The sequence below is a fragment of the Propithecus coquereli genome, unplaced genomic scaffold (genome assembly GCF_000956105.1).
Source record: "Propithecus coquereli isolate 6110/MARCELLA unplaced genomic scaffold, Pcoq_1.0 Scaffold27, whole genome shotgun sequence".
Taxonomy (NCBI): Eukaryota; Metazoa; Chordata; class Mammalia; order Primates; family Indriidae; genus Propithecus; species Propithecus coquereli.
The window spans coordinates 13,131,671-13,139,343 of NW_012148285.1; positions in this window are offsets into that span (position 1 = coordinate 13,131,671).

The window sequence follows — 7,673 nt, forward strand, 5'->3', positions numbered from 1 at the left end:
GGACACGTTACCTGATGAACCATTTGACGATGGTTTAGATAAAATTAAGATGGAGATAATAATGATCTCCTGGGGTCAGGTCCCTAAGATCTGAGGCTATCTATGGAAAGCACAAGTGCTTGGCACATGGTAGATGCTTAATAGCTGTTTTGATTATTCTCAGTGGATGAGAACTTTCTAGAACATGTAAGACCAGTGACTAAGCACCGTCTCTCATAACCCTGGGGCATCTCCAGGTTGTGGGGTTCTCTTTGGGACCTTGGAGGTCATTCTTATTTTGGCTGAGGGTTCCCTCGAGTAAGGAAGATGATGTAGGTCTGAACCAGGCAGTTTATAATGAGTGGTCATCCAGTTTTTGGCCCCAAACTCTAATGACCAAGAGTCAATAAAGCCTATTGTTTATGAATCCAGCCTTTAAGTCAGACTCAAGTCTCAGCTCAGCTTCTCCTAGCTGTGTACCCATGGGCATATGATCCACTGTGTTGTTGCAAGAATTTCGTGGGATGAAGCTTGCAACACGCTTTGCATCCCTGGCACACAGTGAGCTGACGGAACTGACCTCGTCTTCCCACAGCCTCTGTCTCCCTGCTTCCTCCTCAGCGGAGGTGGGCATAAGTAGCCCTGCAAGTGGGTTAGGTGTCCCTCCTCTTCTCCTTCTCTGTCCTACTGGAGGATGACTACCATCAAAGTCAGCTGATTTTCCTGAAATGACCTGCAACGGTTCCTGGGCTCACCCTGGTTGTGTCAATATTCATCTTTCCTTCTTGGAAAGGAATTTTCCATCTAGAAGTAAAGATCTCTCCTCCATAGCCACAGCCCTGATGGATAGAAGCAAATTTAGGATTTTTTTTGGTTTTTGAATCATTTCATGATGATTCGGCACTTAGACCTTCTCCAGGTACAGTTATGCCCGTGGTATAAGCAGGGAATATGGTGTCAAGAAACCTGGAGTCCTAAGCCAAAATTTGCCTCTTGCTATAAGAGGAGGATGTCCTTCTTCACCTTGAGCTGCAATTTTTATCATTCTAATGGGGCCAACAGGCAAGGCAATGTCTAAAATCCATCCTAATTTGGATATGCTGCATTTTTGTCATTCCCTTGATAACCAGGGCAAAAGTTGACTGATCCCAAGACCTAAGATGATAAAGCAATCACACCATAGGGGTTTATTTCATCCTCTTCCCCGTCCGCTTAGCCTAAGCTCTGCTTTTGATCAGGAAGATTTGGCAAATTCTTCCCAAAGCTCGTTTTAACCATTTCTACGAGATCCCTCACGGTGGGTTATGGTGGTTAAGAGTGAGAGTTCTGAAGTTCAAATCCCATTCTGATCATTTACTAACTTTGAAACTAAGACCTGTTACTTCTTCAACATCCATTCATTGATTCCACAAACACTGAGAGATTTCTTTGGTGCTGTAGATACGATGATGAGCAGGGCAGATTCTCTCCCTGCCTGGAAAGAGGGTGACTGGTGGCACGGACAGCACCAACAAAGTGTGACACGAGCAAAGATATGGGAAGACCCCCTGTTACGAGGTCACATGGTGGAAGCCCCCAGTGTAGCGTGGGTGGAGCAGAGCTCAGGGAAGGCTTCCCAGTGAAAGCTAAACCTAAGCTGAAAGTGAAGGCTGAATAGGAGACGGAGGAAGAGAGCCTTTGCCAGGCAGAGAGACCCCCACAGACAGAGGCCAGGGGGCTAGAGAGAGTGGGGTGCATTAAGCTCTAAAATAAACTGAGAAAAGTTCATGTGGAGGAAAGTAGAATATGGAGCATGCGGTAGAGAGAGGAATGGCGAATGCTGGGACTGGGGAGACAGTGAGGGCCAGGTCACGAAAGGGATTTGTAAAACATATTAAGGAGGATAGACCTTGATCCTCAAAATAATAGGACCCCTTCAGACAATTTTGAGAAGGGAATTACATGATCAAGTTTTTATTTTGGAAAAATTGGCTGTGGAGAGTGGTTTGTGTGGGAGGAGAACAAGTTGGAGGATGTAGCAGTAATCTAAAGAGATTGGTGGGATGAAGTCTCATTGAGGGCCAAGATCTTTGTTAGCTTTGTGTCTTTCTTTTTTTTTAATTTCAGAATATTATGGTGGTACAAACGTTTTTGTTACATAACTTGCTTTTGCAGAGTTTGAGTCGAAGTTATGAGTGTGTCCATTACCCAGATAGTGTGCATTGTATCTGTTAGGTGTGAATTTACCCATCCCTTTCTTGCCCCTCCCCTCTGCTCGATTTCCGTTAGGTTTTACTTCCATATGTGCACATGTTGATCCATTAGTTCCTATTTAGTACTGAGTACATGTGGTGTTTGTTTTTTCATTCTTGCGGTACTTCACTTAGAAGAATGGTCTCCAGTTCCATCCAGGTTGTTACAAAAGGTATCAGTTCACCATTTTTTATGGCTGAGTAGTACTCCATGGTACACACATACCACATTTTAGACTAATGGCCAATAAACATATGAAAACATGCCCAATGTCTCTCTCTAATCATCAGGGAAATGCAAATCAAAACCACAGTGAGATATCACCTAACCCCACTGAGAATGGCTTTTATCAAAAAGTCCCAAAACAACAGATGCTGGTGTGGATGCAGAGAGAAAGGAACACTCATACACTGCTGGTGGGACTGCAAACTAGCTTTTTAAAAATGTATCTCAAGTGCTTGAAACAGGGATTGGGGCATACCAGACAATCTATAATTGCTTGTTGGGTAATAGTGGCCTAGACCAGGGCAATGGCTGTGGGGATGGAGCAGATCCTATAGATTTTAGAACTAAATTGTGGGCCAAAGGAAAAGAATTAGTCATTGATTAGGTGGGAATTAAGAAGGATTCCCAGGATTCTGGCTTGGGCAACAGAAGGGGAAAGAGTGACAGTCTCTGAGACGAAAAATCCTTAACCTCTTGGAGCCTTAGTCTCAATCTCCTCTTCTGTAAAATGGGACCAACATCCCACATCTCACAAGTATGTAAAGGGAGTAGCCTAGTGCCTGGTACATCAGGGGTAATCAATGTGTCAGTGTGTTCTCCGTACTCAGATCTCACCTCGACAGAATGCAGAGTCCTCTCTGCAGGCTATGAACAAAGAGCGCACCTGCATGTTTCTCCTGGGTCTCCAGGTTTGAAGTCCCCTGAGATGGTGGCGGTGGCAGCAGCAGCAGCACAAGTGGGAAGTGTATAGCCAGGAAATGAAACAAGCAACTGAGATTGCTAATTGGAGTTTATTTTCTAAAAATGAACTGTGATTCTCAGTATGGCTCAGTCACCTGCAAACCTGGTCCTTAATGAGCTATTCTGCTCTTTGTCAACATGAAGCATTGTATTGGACAGAGGAGTAGGTGGGTGGCGAGGCTTTCTGCAGCTAGGGGGTAGTTGGGGTGGCAGGGGATGGGGGGATAATGTAGCAGAAATGAAGTGAGATTATTTTTAAACTCACAATCCTCCCTGGGATACAGCTACTTGGGGTCATTTCTCCAGTCTCATTTTCTGAGGAAGAGGAATTGCACCTGGTTATGGGCAGCCGGGGCATTGTTTAGGCTACAGTTTCCTGTGGAGCCACTACCACCCCCTTCCCTCCTGTCCAGTGAATGGAGACTAGGCTACAGCTCTCTGCCACGCACCACACTGTCCTTGCACTGGGGCTACTGAGATGAATGAGACACAGCCTCTGACTTTGCAGGGCAAACAGGCCAGCCAACAGGCAATCCATATGATGGGTGTGTGTATTCATTTCCTAGGGTTGCCATAACAAAGCACCACAACTTAGATGGCTTAACAGAACAACAGAAACTTAGTCTCTCACACTTTTGGAAGCTAGGCATTCAAGATCAAGGTGTCAACCAGGCTAAGCTCTCTCTGAAAGCTCTAGGGGAAGAGCCTTCCTTGCCTCTTCTTAGCTTCTAGTGTTGCCGGACATCCTTGGAGTTCCTTGACTTGCAGATGCATCACTCAGCGTTTGCCTCTGTCGTTATATGGAATTCTCCCTGTGCGTCTTTGTGTCTCTTCTCTTATAAGAACACCAGTCATATTGGATTTAGAGCCCAGTATGACTTCATCTTAACTCGATTACATTTTCAAAGACCCTGTTTCCAAATGAGGTCACATCCCCAGGGACCAGAGCTTAGGACTTGAACATATTTTTAGGGGGACACAATTCAATCCACAACAGCATTTGAGTACAAGAGTGCTTGATGGTCTTGTTTAATCAGATTTTACCTTGTTACAAGTGTTATGGGAGGAACCCCTATGAGATGATCTGCATGCAGTTCCCCTTCCTTTTCTCCTTCCTCCCTTCCTTCTTTTACTTCTTGACTTCTTTCTTGCCCTTCAGTAGTTTTGTCAGCGCACACTAATTGGTCATCTCCTATGAATTAGGCAGTATGCTAGGCCTTAAGGATGGAATAAAGACCTAAAACAGACACGGTTCCTGCCTCTGAAACTTACAGAGTTGCAGGGGAAAGAGACAGCCACACAAATACATGTAAAATGACAACTGGGATGATTGGAATGTGATCCCTTCTGAATATTTAGGGTAACTGCTTGAGCCCACCTCCCAGGAGACACACCTCTGAGGTCATAAAGACCAGTCTCCAGCCATAGACTGTGTATTTCTGCCCCATAAGCCTCAACATCTCCTAAGTCATAAGGTACAGGAAGAGGAGAGATAGAAGGTCATTCACTTAGTGGGGCCCTTCTGCATGAAACCTTCTGGTTGGACAACAAGTGTGAGGAAGGGGACTTCCATTTAGCAGGCCGTGCTCAGCTGCTATACAAGTCCCAAAAGCTGGAACTTGGAATGTGAATGCAGCCATGAGAATCCCTCAGCGAGGAGCCACTAGAATGTAGTGATAAACTGACCCTTTGATTAAAAGCAAGGGGGCCAGGAAATTATAAGTGGTTCAGAAGCATCCGGGACAGTGGGAAGCACCCACGAACCTAGGATTTCCCAGGGGACACTTGGGAAGCTTTGGCAAGTGGCAAAGGGCTGTGATGGTGGGGTGCAGGGTATGTGAGGGCAAAGGATAGGCGTGGCTTGGTCAGGGAGAGCAGGGACTGCCTGGGAAGTGATGCTTGTCCTCTGTTTCCCAGGCCCATGAAGACAATGTCATCAATAGAAAGGTGTGTGCTCCCCACGCACACCCATGGAATACTTTGAATGGATCTGAAAGTACTATGCATAAAGCAGGACATACATATCGGATGATTCCAGTGTCTGAAATTCTAGAAAAGATGTAATCCATAGTGATAGGAAGTACTGAGGAGAAATTGTCTGGGAAAGAGGCACAGGAAATGTGGGGAGAGAGAAATGCTCCTGTCTCCATTATTGTGGTGGTGGACAAAGATCGTATTTTTCAAAACTCACCAAAACATACACTTAAAATGGGTGCGTTTTATCATATGTACATTATACCTCGATAAAGTAGATTTTGAAAAGTGCTGGCTATAGCCCTCCTTATCTTAATTCTAGGTGTCAAGGCCATGGTGGAAGTCTTCCAAATCTTTCTCGAGAGTCATCTGATCTTGTATTTTATAATGTCAGAGCTGGGAGAGAAGCTCAAGATAATCTGATCAAATGCATCATTTTATGCATTAGGTGATTGAGTCTCAGAGAGGAGAAATAATATGGCCATAGTCACAGAGGTCAGACAGATTCACTGTAGATTGGAAAAGTCCAGAAGGTGGGAAAGGGGCAAAATGACACGTTCTTAGGTGATCAAGCCTACCTGCTGAGATCAGAGGCGTTAAGTTTGAGGTCATCCAGCTAATCAGATTTGGGACTGGCATCAGATCCTAAATTTCCTAGCAGCTACTTGCTTCTGTACTTAACACACTCCGTGAACACTCAGTCATTCCTACAGTCCTGAACACGGTTTGCATTTATTTTTATATCTCTTTGCAAAAGTTCTTCCACATTTGCATGTCTTGATGTCCTCCATGGCCTCAGTGGTCTGGGTCTATTTAGGATCAACTCAGACACAGAAACCAGGTGGGGCTGACATCATGAGACGGAGGAAATTACAAGCCAAGCATCGCGTAGTCTGGAGCGGAGGTTCTCGAACATCGGTGTGTATCAGAATCAAAGCACAGGTTCCTGGGATTCATATCCAGAGATGTGGACTCACCAGGCCTGGGAGGTGCTCAGAAATCTGCATTTACGGACCACATCCTAGGGGATTCTGAGGGAGGGGAGCCACTTAGTCCAGGATGAGACTTTGGGAGTCACTGTCCTCTAGTAACCTCTGGATTAAACATGGGAGAACAAAAGTAGACCTGGGTTGTTGACTGACCAATGAACTCTCAAGGTAACCCAAGTTCAAAAGGAGATTTTTCCTGTGTTCAAAGGGAGGTGATGGGAAAGAAACAATGACAACAAAAGCTCATCCTGAACACATGCTTATTTCTGGAAGTTCTCAGGAGTATATTATTTTCTACCGATGGAGGGTTATTTTTCTTCTCTGTTAAGCTTTTATTTTAGCAGCTTTAATTTCCCCATTTGAAGTGTACAATTCAAGGATTTTTAATATATTCAAAGGGTCATGTAAGCATTACCATCAATTGTAGAATATTTTCTCCTCTCGCCGCAAACCCTATACCCATCAGCAGTCACTTCCCATTTCCTTCCACCTCCCCCCACCCCTTAACGGCCATGAGTCTACTTTCTGTCCTTACAGATTTGCCTATTCTGGACATTTCATATAAATGAAAGCAAACAATATATGGTCTTTTGTGACTGGCTTCTTTCACCTAGCATCCTGTTTTCAAGGTTCACCCATGTTGTAGCATGTGTCATACTAGTATTTCTTTTGTGTTACTTTTTTCTTTTTTCTGGAGGAACCACTCAGAGTGCGTCCTCTCCCTCTCCTTCCTCCCAGGGAGAGAAGAATGATCATCAGTGGCAAATGGCGGTTGCAGGAAGCAACACCAGGAACGCTGCGCCGCCTCCTCCTCGTGGTTTCCGGTGCTCTACACGTTCAGAGAAACTTCTCTAGTCACGAACTACAGCAATGATGCCTGAAAGTATAGTTTCCAGCGTTTCATGTTTTAAATTGCCAAATAATATTCCTGATGATGGATTTCAAAAAGCTGGCATCGCTCTTTTCACAAATCGAACATCTATCTTCCCTCTAGAATAACATTTTCACAAGTCGAACACCTATCTTCCCGCTAGAATAAGAGGCTCTGCAGCAGATTGGAAGGCTGGATGCACTGCGGATAGTGAAGAATGCTATTCAAGGCCCAAGCGACTTTTCCAGCCTCACCTCCATCACTTTCTCACTCCCTAGCATGGTGTTCTAACCACACAAGAGGCCTCTGGGCTCTCCCCTGCTGGCCTCCGCTCAGAATAACATGCCTTCTTGTCTGGGTACCGAGTGCATCCTCTAATCCTGAACTCAAGCGTCTCTTTCCCTGGGACTTCTCGTCATTTTTGACCTGTATCTTGATTATAGCTCTTTTCATTTTGTATTATAATGGGGGGGTGGGCTTCCCTCTAGGCTAGTGACTCCTTCAAGAGAGGACCCGAATCTTATTCATTTTTGTATCCTAAGTGCCTAACTATTAATAGTTCTTGGTGTGTATGAGGTACCTGGTTAATATCTTGGGTGAATGAATAAGTGAATGAATGAATGAACAAATGAATGAGAAAAAGATTCACAGAAGCCAGCGTA